We start from the raw sequence: 15952 nt of genomic DNA, 5'->3' as shown, positions 1-15952 counted from the left end.
GGCTCTGTAGCTGCCTGTAAGCCAGACATTCAGGGCTGGTGACAGCCATTTACACACTGGAAGCTCAGAAGCACCTACTGTGTGGTTATCGAGGAAGTGAAGAAGCAAGGACTGCCCGAGGAACCCAGCAGAGCACATCCACGCGACAGTGTCCAGGCATGGAGTCCTCGCCATTCACCACGGTCATCACAGGGTCTGAGCTTTCCTTTTTGTCTTTTTCCTCTTTTCTTTTTCCTATTTATAAGTCTCCACTTCTCTTTCGCCTTCTTTCATTTGTCTCTAGCTCAGTAGAGGCCTCCTTCACAGGCCTCAGGTTGGTCAAGTAGCCAAGGATGACCTTGATCTTCTGATTCTTCTGTCTCTACCTCCTACATGCGTAGCACCACACTATTTATGGTGCTAGGAGTTACATCAGAGGCTTTGCACATAGTAAGCAAGCTCTCTACCAATTGAGACACATCTTTGGCCCTCTTTTTAAAAAAAAATAATATTTGGGGTGGAGAGATGGCTCAGCGGTTAAGAGTGCTGACCGCTCTTCTGAAGGTCCTGAGTTCAAATCCCAGCAACCACACAATGGCTCACAACCATCCATAATGAGATCTGATGCCCTCTTCTGGGGGTGTCTGAAGACAACAGCTACACTGTTGTATATATATATATATAATAAATCTCTAAAAAAATATTTAAAATATTTTTACTTTTGCTGAGTGGTGGTGGCACATGCCTTTAATCCCAGCACTCAGGAGACAGAAGCAGGATGACCAGAGCTTCAAAGAGAAACCCTGTCTTGAAAACAACAACAACAAATGTTATTTCATTGGTATAAGTGTTTTACCTGCATGTTTGTATGTGTACCACCTGCATGTCTGGTGCCCACTGAAGCCAGAAGAAGGTATTGGATCCCCTATAACTGGGCTTATGGATGGCTGTCACTACCATGTGGGTGCTGAGAACTGAACCCAGGTCCTCTGCAAAAGCAGCAAGTGTTCTTAGGCACTGAGCCATCTCTACAGAGACACCTCCCGTCTATTCTTGGCATATTCTCACTGTGTAGCCCTGGTTAACCTCCAACTCACATCCTCCTGCCTCTCCCCACCCCCTACCCCAAGTGCTGAGATTATAGGCATACCTGAATCGCAGAGTCTGATGCTACAGGTAGAGGACCAAAGGAGTCTGAGAGGGAGTTAGTAATCTAGGAAGACCTTCATTCCCCAAAGGTCCTTCTCCACCTACAATCTATTCCTGTCTCTATACTGTATTAGGCTTGTTCCCTGGTTCTTAGCTTCCTGAGGCAGACGATCCATCAAGGCCCCATGAAAGCAAGAAGGCAGAATGACTGGGGATAGATCTGAAAACCCATTGAGTCCATCCCCATAGGACTGTAGCTGGGACAATTCTACCAAGCAGGCTTTGGGCAGTGGGGCTGAAGTCAAAGGTCAAAGGCTGGACCAGGGCTGGCATTCAGGGTTCTCTGGACTAAGAATAGTTTGGAGCAGTTCCCTCTGCTCATGGCACATAAAAACTGTATGGATGATAAGAGATGATAGCTGAGTAGTGTCGATGTCAGGCACTCTTCCAAACACCTCACTCATTTGACCCTCCTCAGGAGCCAAACATCTTACTCCTCAGGAGATTGGGGGGAGGCAAGTGCTACTATTAACCCCATTCCATACCATAGATAAGGAAGTCAAGCTTCTGTGACCTGCCAAGTTCACACAGCCAGCAAGTGGCTAACTCAGGTTCCCATGCCCAAAACTCTCAGTCTAGACGTCACGGCCCATCCACTGGGCTGCACTCCCTCGGCAGTGGAAAGAGTCACTGAAACAAGCCAATGGGTGAACGAAGAAGATGACAGGGTTGGACGTTCCCTCCAGCGCCTGCTTTATCACCTGGCACACTGTAGCCATTAACACATGAGTGTTGAGTCACCAAGGGTTAAGTGTACATGTAGCTAAAGGTAAAAAATGGGGTTACCTGGGAAAGGGGGTTACTCAGAATCTGCTCAGCCTATTCCTATTTGGCAGCACCCACAGCTTCACGGTGGATGAAGGACAGTGTCTGACCTATTCAGAGCTGAAGGTCTGTACTATCCTCAAGCATCTGAGCTGAGAGGATACTCCCTCCATCTGCCTCTCTCCTGGGACAAGGATGGGTACCACGGCAGGGGCATCACATCAGGACTCCCATGATGCTCTTGCAACCTCCAGACCAGGGCTGCGGTATTTGTCATTGCCCGGTTCTGCATTCTTGGAGAAGTCACTTCCTTTCTCTGGGCCTCAGTTTCTCCATCTGAGAAAGGTCTCGGGTAGTGTGGTTGTTGGAACAGAAGCAGCGGCATGATACTGCACGAACTAAGGCTGACCCATAGGGTGGACTATGACTACCCATTTCCCAGCCCCACCCCCAGACCTGAAGAAAAGATAAGGATTCTGGCTTCTCCGGTCTCTATGCCACCAGCAAGGTCAAGAGGCCCAACTTGCTATAGCCCCTCCTTCTTTTTGATTTGCTTTTCTTTCCCTCCATTCCCATCTGTCCCTGGGGGAGAAGGAGCCTGGGTTGGATGTGAGGTCAGGAGATCCCAGAAGCATCAGGAACTTCCTAGCATGAGCAGGCAGTGAGGGACCAGGAGTCTTCAGGGAGGTGAGTGCTAACCACACCTCCAGGTTGCATGTGACCTTGGGTGAATCACATGGTCTCTCTAACCCCCACCTCCGGCCCCGCGCCATCTTGACAGAGCAGAGGCTCAGTCAATTCATTTCTCTGTTCTTTCACTCAACACGCATTCACGAATGCCTGCTATTTTAAGCGCTGGTGGCACACAGTGAACAAGAGGGAAAGGAACCCTGCCCACGTGGCGCTCACATGTTGGTTGGCGTGGACAGATAACAAATAATAAATAAATAAATGTGCAGATGAATCAGATGGTGCTAAATGGGATGGGGACATAATAAAGCAGGAAAGAGAGCCAGGAAGTACTGTGTGGAGCCGAGATAGAGCAAGCTCAGAGAAACCTCCGCAGATGCTATTCTGGGTTTCGGGTGGTATCTGTATCTCAAGTTCACGATGGTGTTAGATTTTCATATGCAATTATTTAAAAAAGCATACAAACCAACGTTATGAGGCAGAAGCAGCCCTGGGAGGGACGGTGCTCGTGCTAATGTTCTGATGACTCAGTCGCTCGCCATTTTGGAATCTGCTCAACGTCCCCCCCACCCCCCCCACCCCCATGACCGCATCTACCATTCAGGATGGAATATTTTTTGCAATCCGTATCTAAACCTTTGGTTTCACATACCAGTATTATTTCATTTGAGAACACTGTGTTTCAAGGTTATGAAATTGATAGGCTGCCACCTCCTCCTTCTGGAAAAGCAGATACTTTGTAAGGAGTCTGGGAATAATGGTGCTGATTTTGGATAGTCCTTGGAAGGCTTAAATAAGGCAACCTGGGAAAGAGCTCACTAAGGTGCAGCTATCAGCGCTGTAATTATTGTTTTGTGAGAGGATGCCTGAGGGTGTAATAAGGACCAGAGCTGCCATCTGCTGAGCACTGACTCTGTGCAAGGCCCGTCCTGGCCACTGTGTCCACGTGGATCTTACTCATACCTGACATTTTAAGGCTACCACTTGCTACTCCTCCCAGCACCTGATGCTCCTCCCAGCACCTGGTGCTCCTCCCAGCACCTGATGCTCCTCCCAGCACCTGGTGCTCCTCCCAGCACCTGATGCTCCTCCCAGCACCTGGTGCTCCTCCCAGCACCTGGTGCTCCTCCCAGTACCTGATGCTCCTCCCAGCACCTGGTGCTCCTCCCAGCACCTGATGCTCCTCTCAGCACCTGATGCTCCTCCCAGCACCTGATGCTCCTCCCAGCACCTGATGCTCCTCCCAGTGCTGGCTACTCGTTCTTCCTAGTTAGTAGAAGAAAGCAGAGACCCAGTAAAGAGGAGTATCTGCTCATGGTCTAAGAGCAGGGAAATAGCCAAGCTGGGACCTGATAGGCACCTAGGACATGAAGTAGTCAGTAGGTTCCTCTGAGGACTCCAAGAGGGGGAGGGGTGTGTCATGCAGACATCGTTCTGTCTTTTTTTTTTTTTTTTTTTGGATTTGGTTTTTTCAAGACAGGGTTTCCCTGTGTAGCCCTGGCTATCCTGGAACTCACTCTGTAGACCAGGCTGGCCTCGAACTCAGAAATCCGCCTGCCTCTACCTCCCAGAGTGCTGGGATAACAGGCGTGTGCCACCACCGCCCGGCTGACATCGTTCTGTCTTAACTATAGTCCTCTACTCTGATCATCAGTGACCTCTAAGTTTGAGCCTCAAAGTCCATTTCCAGCTCTGGATAGCCTGTGGCACCTGACACTCAGGACCCTACGTGCCAAGCCTGTCCTAAATGGACTTGCAAATCCAAGTGGCACCAAATCAGCTAAGTCCACTGTGCATCACACCTATTTCTGCCACACTGGGTTGACAAGTACACAGGCCAAGGAAACAGCTCTGACGAAACTGGAGAGACTGAAGTCATGGCTATAAATACGGGGCTATTGCTGGCTGGATTAGACCAGCCTGGGAAAACCACAAGTCCCTTCCTGGCCACAAGAGGAATCAGGGACCAAAAAGGGGAGGAACTTCCCCAAGGCCATGTGACTGGTCTTCCTGGCCATCCTTGTGTCACTGTGGAGACTCAACAAGACAAGTCCTGATTGAACCAAAGCAGTGTAATATTCCGGTTTGCAAATGAACCCAAAACTCCAGGGCACTCCTCTTCATCTCCTTCCCACTCATAGGCCCCTCTTCACTCAGAGTGTTTGTCAGCATGGAGAAAATCAAGGCGTATGTACTTCACGGCCAAAATATACCTCTCTATTGTTCCCTTTTTTCTTTTCTTTTTCTTTTCTTTTTTTTTAGTTTTTTCAAGACAGGGTTTCTCTGTGTATCCCTGGCTGTCCTGGAACTCACTCTGTAGACCAGGCTGGCCTCGAACTCAGAAATCCGCCTACCTTTGCCTCTCAAGTGCTAGAATTAAAGGCGTGTGCCACCACCATCCGGCTATTGTTCCCTTTCTGTCTCTCTCTGTGTGTCTGTGAGTGTGTGTGTGTGTGTCTGTCTGTCTGTCTGTCCCCGTGTGCCTGTCTCTCTGTGTCTCTGTCTCTGTGTGTGTCTCTCTGTCTCTCTCTTTGTCTCTGTCTCTCTGTCTCTGTAGGGGATGGGGGGAGGCATGTGAAATGAGTGCACTAGCAGAGGCCAAAGAAGGACATCAAGTGACATCAGGTGTCCTAGTCTGTACTCTATTTTTATTCCTTTGAGACAGGGTCTCTCTTGGCACTAGGCTAATGGCCAGCACACCACAGTGATCCCTCTGTCTCTGCCCACAGCACTGGGGTTAACTGGAACAGCCACATCTGGCTTTTTACATGGATGCTGGGATCCAGACTCAGATCCTCCCATTGATGCAGCAAGCCCTGCTACCCACCGACATCTCTTGCAATGTCTGTGATCTAACACAGGATAATTGATAGCTTGAAAGGCTATGGTAGAGGCTGTGGTAGGAGTGGTTATAATGTGGAAATGGGAAGAGGTTACAAACCAAAGTCTTCCCCCCCCCCACCCCCCGCAGAACCTACTGTTTATCACTGACCACCCCAGAACTAGTTAAAGCCACAGCCAGCAAATTACACTACACCGTGTTCCCTCAATTATGGTGAGCCTCTGCTCTCCCTGAAACCACACCTGTGCCGTGACCACTGTGAGCGCTTCCTGGGCACAAGCCCTGGGCACATGCCTCCAAGAGGTGGCCACCTGGTTTCCAAGCTGGCCCATGCATTACAATCACATGAGAATGTTTCACATATTCCAAATCCCTGGCCGAAGCCCTGACAGATGACATATGTGTCTATGAGTGGGACTGGGCCATCTGCAAGTTTTTATCTTTCCTAGGGATTCCCGCGCGCAGAGGGCTCTGGAACCCTGCTCTTTGCAAGTGCTCAGTAGCTGTTCCCAGACAATAGTGGAAAGGGAGACGAACAGACCCCTGTCCCTGCTTCACTTAATAATTCATAGAGTTCCATGAAAGTGAGTGCGGAGACAATGACTTCTATTTGTTGGCTTACAACCCTCAGAGCTGAAAGCTCACAGGAACCTCGGAGGCAGAATTTCCTGTGCCTTCTCTTTGGCAACCCAGCCACTTACACCGTCCTGAGCAGATGGGCCACAGGCTTATCATTCCTCAGGAGGCCTCACTTCATGTGGTACCCAGCTGGCCAGCCAGGGAGATGGAGGGTTCTCAGAAGCCTCTCCTCCTCTCCAGCTGCCTCTTCCAAACCTAAAGGCCAAAGGTTCACAGAAGTGGTTCCTCCTGGGAGACATTAAGCTTCAGTCTCAGAAGACTGGAAATAGAGACATCAGGGTAAGCTTACACCGAAGACTTGTGGCCTAACCCCTAACTCTTCTTGGACAAAACAACAGCTAATGATAAAAATGATCGTGCTAGAATCTAATATTATTGGAGTCTTCCTGGGACCCAGAAATACCATTGTAAGCTCTTGCAAAGCAATAGACTACAGGACTGTATTAACCAAATAGGCTATCACTAGCCACATGTGCTGCTAAGCAGTTGGAATGTGGCAATCAGAGAGACACATGCTCTAACCAAAGAACACAGGCCATTCCTAAGAAGGTACAAAAACAAACGAACAATAAACAAAAACGAAACAGAGACTATCTTAGAATAACTCCAGCTGGTTTGCAAGTAAGTACATTATTACAATTAATTTCCCTGGTACCAGTGGTTTTTGTTTGTTGTTTGCTTGTTTATATGCTTTTCAGTGTGGCTGTAGACATTTTAAAATTACACATGTGCTTCTGTGGTTCTCCCTAGCCTGGATCTGGGAAGGCATGCCACCTACTGCCATGTCCCTGAACTTCAGGGATCTGGGGTGTAGCTGAGCCTCTCAGCCTCAGTGTGACCACCTGTAAAATAGGGCCAAGAGCAGCGCCTCCTGGACACTGGTGTGGGGTTGAAGTGAGGTGACACAGAAGGAACACTCTGTACCATGCCAGGTACAGGGCCTGGCTCAGGAAGGGCTCTGGTTACTAGTCCTCACACCGGAACCTCGTCAGCTTTCCTGATATTTATCATTCTGTAGAGTTTGTTTCTTTGGGGTTAGGGAAGGATAAATTGTTCTCTTTTTTTCTTCCTTTTTTTTTTCCCCTTTGAGACAAGAGTTCAATGCATAGCCAGGGTTAGTCTCCAAATCAGTATGTAGCCCAGGCTAGCCTAACAGCAATCTAACTGCCCCAGCTCTTAAGTGCTGATTACAAATATAAATCACCACCTAGTTTCTCTCTCTCTCTCTCTCTCTCTCTCTCTCTCTCTCTCTCTCTCCCCCCCTCTCTCTCCCTCTCTCTCTCTCTCTCTCTCTCTCCCTCTCCCTCTCTCTCCCTCCCCTACCCTGTGTGTGTGTGTGTATGTGTGTTGATAATCTTTCTATGTATCCCTGGCTGTTCTGAAACTGGCTATGCAGACGCCCCTGCCTTGTAATGATCCTCCTGCCTCTGTGTCCTGTAAACTGAGATCACAGGCACGCACCACCATGCCCAGCTCTGACATACAGTGCTCCTGCAGACACACTGTATAGCAAGCTTGCTCTAAGGACTGAGAGTCAAGCAGGGGCTGTCCTGGGTTTGGGAAGAAGGTTAAGAAGGCAGAGGGAGAGGCAGTGGGCTAGGAAATGGAGGAGGGGGCGCTAAGTAACCTTAGAAAATGCAAAGTCCTCGTAGGGGACAAGGCAGGAGGAGATTATCATTTCCTCCTTTTGTATAGTCTGCTGTGATGGGTGACATCTATAGGCAGGGCCTAACTAAGTGCACATGAACATATCCCAAGCAAGACATGCTGTGAATTGTGAAGTTAAAGAACACGCAGGCTCCTCCAGGAAGCCTTTCCTAATAGGGACATTTTTAATCCATCATTGGCCTAACAGGTTGGGGACATGTTGGGGACATCCAGGAGCCCAGGGATGGTTTGCTTCTATTTGAGCCAGAATCATGATCTACCACCTCCTATGAGTCCACTGAGTTCAGATAAGATGAGATACATTCAGGGTGGTATAGTTGTAGGCTATACCTTGTCTTCAAACAAGCCATCATCATTTGCCTCAGTTTACCCTCCACCAAGTAGGGAGGTTGCCCCAGATAGATGCTCTCCAATGGTTCCCCCAACCATGTCTTGGAAAGAGTGAGGTGGAGCTGTCCAGAATGCGGTTCCCAGAGTAGGTAGGGCATGTCCAAGTTTCCCCTGGGGGACCTTCATCTTTAGCACCTAGTGCAGAAATAGCAGTGTTGTGGGACACTGATTTAGGAGTCAAGCATTGGCCTTGAGGGACGGCCCTGAGAGAGCTAAGCTCTCTATGACTTGTGGAGTTCCCCATATGATTTTATATTGTACTTACTTCTTTTTATGTGTACGGGTGTTTTGCCTACACAAATGTCTGCGAACCACAGCCCATGGCTGATAGCCATAGAAGCCAGAAGAGGGCAATATCAGATCACTGGCACTGAAGTTACAGATGGTTGTGAGACAGATGGGTGCTAGGAGTTGAACCCAGAGCCTCTGGAAGAGGAGCCTCCCTGTAGCCCATCCCTCTGACTTCCGGATCCCTCTCCACTCAGCTGGTATGTCCGAGGTGTAGATCATGTGTCTTCCAAAACCAACGCATTCTTAATCTTTAGAACGCTTTTCCTATAGAACCAAAAGCTCCCATCTGGTGCCTCACACTCCACTGCCACCACTGATCTTTGTCCTCTGAGGATGCCTGTCTTTCCTACGCCGCTAACCCTCATCCAGACCAACAGGACCACACAGACCCTTCCCCATCCTGTCTGTTCTCCTTGCTCTGAGCCTACTCTGTCACTGCTCAGAAGTGGAAAGCCAGACCCATAGGGAACACGGCAAGCCCATGCCTTGACATCCTAGGCGTCCTACCTACATCAGTAAAGAGGAACGTTAGACCAGTGTGCTGGTGTTTTTCTTTCAACAGATGCTAGATCTTCAGCTCCCTGTCTACAGAGACCTCACTGTACCTGTTTATACCACACGTCTTACATTCCATACCTGCACAGTGGTCACTCTGAGGCCAATAGACAAAATTATAGATATTTCATTTCGTTTGCACCCATCCCCACACACTGGTATGTACTCTTACAGTCAGGATAAAGCCAAAAATTATTAAAAATTATTTTTTTTAAAAAAGATAACGGTCTCCTCCCCCTCATCCATGCAGGCTGACATAAAATAATAGAAGGGAAATACAAATAGCTGCCCGAAGCTGTTATGAAGGAAGTTTGGGACCTGTGGCTGGGTGGGTGGGAAGAGAGAGGTTATAGCCTGCCCCGAGGAAAGAGGGATTGTAAGATGCTCAAAGATCAGGAACACGCTGCTCCTGCTTGTTACTGCTTCTGTTCGTCATCAAAGCCTGGCCTAGACACACACAGGATCCAGCCTGTTTCTTCCACTCTGTGACAGGAGCATGGCACTCCCCACCTGGGCCTGAAATGGAACCAACTCCTCTTGCTTCTGCCCTGGGCCTGGTCTTGGTGGAGGTGCGGAGCTGAGCCCCATGCCTGGGCCTGTGGCTCAAGTTGGAGAGCTGACCGATAAAGCTCTGCACTCTGGTGGCATGCTCTGGAATCGCTACTAAAACAAACTGCAACCTCCAGCGAGCAGCTCTCCTTTTCTGACACTTTACTTCTCCGTGTGCAAATCGGGGCGAATGACAGTGCCTATCTCACGAGGCACTGTGAGGGCTGAACAAGGTAATGTAAGACAAGTGTCTAGAACAGAGCCTGCCTCCATACACAGCAAGAGTTGCTAGCCCTGCAATGAGGGTGGAGGAAAGGCAGGTTGATCCCTGGGCATGCCCTCAAGCTTAGACCTTCCCTGCAGTCTCTCGGTCTCTGTGTGTGTGTATGTGTGCGGTGTGTGTTTTGTGCATATATGTGAACATCTATGAATTTGTGTATCTGTGTGTTTTTGTGTATCTATGTGTCTATGTAACTGTTCCTCTGGGTCTCTGTGTGTCTATGGTGTGTATGTGTGTGCATGCGTGTGTTTCGTGCATGTGTGTGCATGTGTTTCATGCATGTATGTGCACATCTGTATGAATTTGTGTATCTGTGTGTCTTTGTGTGTATGTGTGTCTATGTAACTGCTCCTCTGTATGTATGTGTGTGTATTATTATGTATGTGTTTATCTGTTTGTATGTCCGTATGCCTCTGTGTGTCTGTGTGTTGGGATGTAGCTGTATGCTTCTTTCCGTGTGTAAGGTGAGGTGAGGTGCATGACCGTTGATGTATACATTCCTGCGTGTGCTCATTTGCGCATGTGCACACGGTGAGGGTAGCCCAGGAGGCTGCTCAGTCAGACCAAGCAACCGCAGCCTAGTCGTCCAGGCTTTCTCCCGACTATCTTCCTCTGCTTTCTGGTTCCTTTAGTCCCTTCCTGCTTCTGGTGAGGCTCAAAGGGTGGAGCCTGAGGTAGGCTCACCCGGTTCTTCCTTCCCTCACTCCCCCCACCCCTGTCCACATCAGCCCTTTCCCTCTCAAAGCCTCAGTTTCCCAAGTGTGTCCCACTCAGCATTCTACAGGTGTGACCCCACCCCACAATCCCTCCCCCAACTAGCCACATCCATCCTGAGAGTCTAAAGTGAGCTGTCTGTCCCAAGAGCTAAGACGAACCTTGGGGCAAGATGTCTGAACCTTCTGGCCATCGGGCCAATGGATTGTGTGGACTATAATCTCACAGAGCAGGAGAGCACTATAGGAGGGGATTCACCTGATGGACCAGGCCTCTAGGCCTCCACTACCTGAGTACTTACTGTGCCCAGGAGCCCACAGAGCTGATGGAGTTCTACAGCCACCACGAGATAGACGCCATTTCTACATTTGTTTTATATGAGAAGATGAGACCCAGCAGAGTTCAATGACCCATCTGAAGTCACAGAGCCACAGGCTAGGACTGGATCCCAGCCTGGGGAAGAATCGGTACTGGTCTGACAGCTCAGGGACCAACACTCAGTGTCTTGTTGTCTTCTCTGTCACGGGGCCATCAGAGTCATTGGAACTATAATGTTCTTAGTGCTCACTGTGGTGTGTACATGGTAGTCTGTCCGGGCCATTGTGTCACTTTCTGATGACACGTTTTACAGATCAGGAGAGTAGAGCCCAGAATCTCATGGCTGCTGCAGGGATGACTTGGGCAGGCTGGCTGCCTGGCTTTATCCTGTTTGTTTGTGTGTGTGTATGTGTTTGTGTGTGTGTGTGTGTGTGTGTGTGTTTTCTAACCCAACACAGCTCTCAGTTTCCCCTTGCCTAGGGTTGAAATTGTCACTAGTAGCTTGGGAACAGTGCTACAGTTAAACTCCCTGGTCTATTTCCACTCCAATGCTAACAAACCCTGGGGGGAAAAAGGAAAAAAAGGAACCGGAGGAGATACTGAGCCTGGGCATGGCTGCAGAGGGGAACTCGAAGCCTATGCCTCTGTCATTGACCACCATAACAGAAGCAGATCTGTTCTCCAAATGAGGACATTTCTTAGGGTAAAAGCTCGTCTTGCAGTCTTGTATCTCATGTCTTACCTCAGCCATGCTGATTCCCATCATTCCCGGGAGCAGTCCAGGGCAGTGCTATCTGGCCTTGGCAGTGGGGTAGCACGGAATTGACTATTCAGCAAGCTTCACAGGGCCACCAAAGACCTGTTAGATGCACTGAGTTCTGTAGGCAGGAACTATGCCCTTGACCCTGGCCAGATGCTTCCTCAGAGTCTGAAACAACTACCACCAGCCCCAAAGAAACCTGGGCCTGCAGAACGGGCCTGGCTCTACATGTGCTTGGGGTACCAGCCGCACTCTGCAGGGGAGGCGCATTCCTAGAGGAGCAAGAACATTCAACATTCAAGTAGGTTGCTGCTCCATCGCCTAGTACTCCGCTTCGATCAAAGACAATGATTCCTTGGGTTAGAGGACAGAAAGGGGCTCATCCTTGGTCACACGCATATCAGCGGTACGTTTATAATGAGCCCAGCCTTCAGCTCCTTCCTCTGCCTGATGCTACCTCAAGAAGGGGTCAGCAACTCCTCCCTACCCAAGGATGTTCTCCACCACTGTGTGCCAAAGATCAGCGTCCTCTGTTCGGTACAAGTGAGATAAGAAAGAATGAGCCCAGAAGTTGCTAGTCTACAACAACCGAGCCCGGGTATGGCTGCAGCGGGGAACTCGGCAGGAATGCTAAGCCTATGCCTGTCACTGACACCATAACAGAAGCAGGTCTGTTCTCCAAATGAGGACATTTCTTAGGGGAAAAGCTCGAACAGTGCTTTCCCAAGAGCTAATGACGGGACAGAACCTAGTGAAACTCTATGTACAAGCTATGACCAAGCTATGATAGCAGACACGGTGAACTAACTCACGAGGAAGAGGCATGTCAGCCAAGATATCGTTAGACTGGCTCAGACTAGGATGATGCTAAGGTTTCCCCTAAAAAACCCAGCAAGTTTCCCCAGCACTATGTTCCTGGGGTCAGTCCTGGCTCAGTATATAAATCACAGCCAAGAGACTGGGAGCTAATCATGAATGGCAGGAAAGGCGTGAGCCAAGGTAGCCTTGGACAGCTCCACCCGACCCTATCAGCCATTGAAAGGAAGACTGAGACCAGAGGAAGTCCTTGAAATGCCACGCAGGGGACATTCTTTTTCCCAAGGCCTTTGACCTTGTATACCAAACCCATATTGAGAACAAGATGGTCTTTTCCCTTCTGCCCCTGCTGGCCCTTGCTCTCCCAAGCAGCACCCACCATACACCACACACACACACACACACACACACACACACTCACAGGGTATCACACCACACACACACACACACACACACACACTCACAGGGTATCAACTGGTCTTTCTGCTTTGAACTCATGGAAGTGCAGTGCTCTCTGCGGGACTAAAAGATTCTCCAGAGCAGATGACATCTGCTTCTCAACAGCTAGAACTACAGTTTTTGTATGTGCAAGACAGGGTCCCACGGCTCATCCTGGTCATACTGGCCTCAGATAATATACATCGGAGGAAGTGAGGGTGACTTCCAGCACCTAGCTTCTGGGAGCACAGGCATACCCTAGCACTCCTGGCTTATAAGTAATAAGGATCAGGCCCAGGGCTGTATACATGTTGACAAGCAGTCGATTAAACAAGCTACACACTCTGCCTGAGAAGCAGCACTCTCGAGAGCAGTTTCAATGCTAGAAGCATAGAGACACTGCCCAGAAGCACAGGACCTAATGGAGTTTCTACCGAGTCCCAGTTTTCATTCATTTTAGAAGAGTACATTTCCTCACAGCTTTGAGATGCCATTTGTACATTTTTGCCAGCACAAGTAAGACTGATACATACACTCTTTTTCTTTTCTTTTCTATTTTTCTATTCTTTCTTTCTCCCCCAACCCCCAAGACATTGTTTCTCTGTGTAGCGCCCTAGCTGTCCTGGAACTCACTCTGTAGACCAGGCTAGCCTAGAACTCAGAAATCCACCTGCCTCTGCCTCCTAAGTGCTGGGACTAAAGGCATGAGCCACCTCTGCCTGGCCACACACTCCTTGTTAAGAGGAAAAGTGACAGTTCACAGGGCACGGTGACATGAGTTGCCAATAGTATGTATGCTGGGCTTTGAAAGTACCGACCTGGCCCAACCATGACATTGGAGGCAAGAAGACGGAGACCAGGTGATGAGTGGGACCCTGTGCAGGAAAGGCTGGCAGGGCCTCTGCCTGAATAGGAAGCCAGTTCCCCTACACAGCTCATTCTTCAGGGACAAATGGCCTTGGACTTGAGTTACCTGGACCTCAAAAATGACTCCACTGGCCAAAGAATGGAGCAGGGAGGCTCTCTGTCTTTGCCCAAGCCTAAGTCCTCACCCCAGTCAACCTATGCCTTCCGCTTGGGTCTGAACAGGCCCAGCCCCAGTCCTCCTGATGGCCATGAACAAGTCATCTCAAGGCTCACACTTGGTTTCCTTACTTTCCAGGGCTATGATGACAAGGCCAGGCTCCTAAAGGTGAAGGATGACTATGAAGGACAGACGACAGATGGGGAAGGCAGCTGCTGTTACCCTCCCTGACCTCTGCTGGCTCATCTGGAAAATGGGAAGAGGCCCTAAAAGCAAGAGAAGACTGAAAGTGGCTTCAGGAGACGCAGTGGGTAGAGAGGAGCCTCGCATAGTGAGGAACCCCTTACACACACACACACACACACACGCACGCACACGCACACGCACACGCACACGCACACGCACACACACACACACACACACACTGGGCCGGGAGAGAGGCTGGTGGGCCCCGTGAGTCAACACACTTCTACTTGGAGATGGGCACACACCCATTCATGCACGCACACACAGAGAACCTTGGCATCTTCTTGCACTCTGACGAGCATCAACACACACACACACACACACACACACACACACAAAGCCTTCCTGCACAGCCTTTAACCTACCCTGGAGCATACCGCACGCCAACCTACATCTTTTCTCCCCCAGTCCCAAGCCTCAGGCTAGACAGTGTCCTTGTCCCACTGCTTGGGAGGCACATGTGGTTTCAGTTAGCAGCAGAGCGGGCATTTCCGTCCCAGACAGTGGGACCCTGCCAGGGCCCCAGCTCCATAGGAGTCCACAAGAAGGGCCACCTCAGCTCCCACTCCCCACTGGACATCCCAGGGACATTTCTCCTCTGGAAAACCCTGCAGTCCTTTCCCAGTGGCACCCCCTCACCTGGAGCCGGGCCCTGCACACACTGCAGAGGAAGTCGCCTGTGCCCGGCCTCTGTCCACGGCCGCTCGCTACCCACCGCCTGCCCGCCTGCCTCCTCTCTCTGCTGTCTCTAGCAGGCTGAACGGGATGGGAGGAGGGCAGGGTGTCAGGGGGCGGGCGGGAGGGAGGGGAGGGGGCGTGTGGAAATGAAACTTTAATAACAGAGCCCCTTTTGTTTCGGAGCATATGGGATATTTCATACATACTGAAGACATTAGCCGTCTATATTTTTAAGGGCTCGGGCGAAAGGATGAATAAATACAGCCTATGTTCTACTCCACAAACACACACATGCAGCCTGCTGGCTTCTGGAGCATTTCAAGCCCCAGAGAAATGGCCCCAGTGACACCAGACACTTCAGAATAAACATGTTCCCAAGCCCTTGGGCTTGGCTGGCCCCCTCCTGGAGCCACCTGAGGCCTTGGGGCTCCTTTTCCCCTGCACCACGTACCCTTGTGCCTCTACATCTTCAGCTCCATGGGGGGAAGCGAGTCCCTGGAACCCTGTCCCCTACTATCCCCTTTCTGAGGTCCCCCACCCCCAGCCCCCAGTCAGATCTCAAGTATCAGAGTTCCAAAAGAATTTGGAAATCTCTGCCTTCCTCACTGTACAAACGGGGGCCAGGGCCCAGAAATAGGCAGCAACTTGCCTGAGGTCACACAGCAAACACATCAGGATCCTGGGCCAAGGGGCAGTTCTGCTTCCTTCAACAGACGGCGTGCCCTATTTCCTCACCTCAGGGGTAAAGGTGGGGAGACCCCAGGACCAGGAGGCAGGGCCAGCGCGTGGGCTGGGAGTGTGCCCGCCTCTTTTTCCCACTGGAACGTTGCTCTGAGCACACACACACACACACACACACACACACACACACACCATTCTGGGCATCTATCCAAGGACACCGTCAGCAACGTTAGGAACAGGGCCCGCCCCAGGAAATCCCCTTCAGGCCGGCAGATCCCAACAGGCCTGGAGGCTTCAGGTGCAAGAAAGTCTCCCTCTGTGGCAGGCAGCTCAGCTCCCATTCCTCAGGTGCATTCTTTCTGATCTCCAGGAAGAGAAATGGGCCCAGTGAGGGCCCGAGACCTTAGGGAAGGTTGTGGC

The 15952-nt window shown here is 50.3% G+C and overlaps 1 protein-coding gene across 1 annotated transcript in view; it reads right to left on the bottom strand.

Annotated features, from left to right (window-relative positions):
- Synpo (synaptopodin) overlaps positions 1-14916 on the bottom strand; it is a 55986-nt gene extending 41070 nt beyond the window's left edge. Inside the window, exon 1 of the mRNA XM_052155384.1 lies at positions 14813-14916. The gene's annotated coding sequence lies outside the window, so the exon portion shown is untranslated. The remainder of the gene's footprint in view (positions 1-14812) is intronic.
- Positions 14917-15952: the final 1036 nt, after the last annotated feature.

The sequence above is a fragment of the Apodemus sylvaticus genome, chromosome 13 (assembly GCF_947179515.1).
Source record: "Apodemus sylvaticus chromosome 13, mApoSyl1.1, whole genome shotgun sequence".
Lineage (NCBI taxonomy): Eukaryota > Metazoa > Chordata > Mammalia > Rodentia > Muridae > Apodemus > Apodemus sylvaticus.
This window is presented reverse-complemented; position numbering and strand designations above follow the sequence as displayed.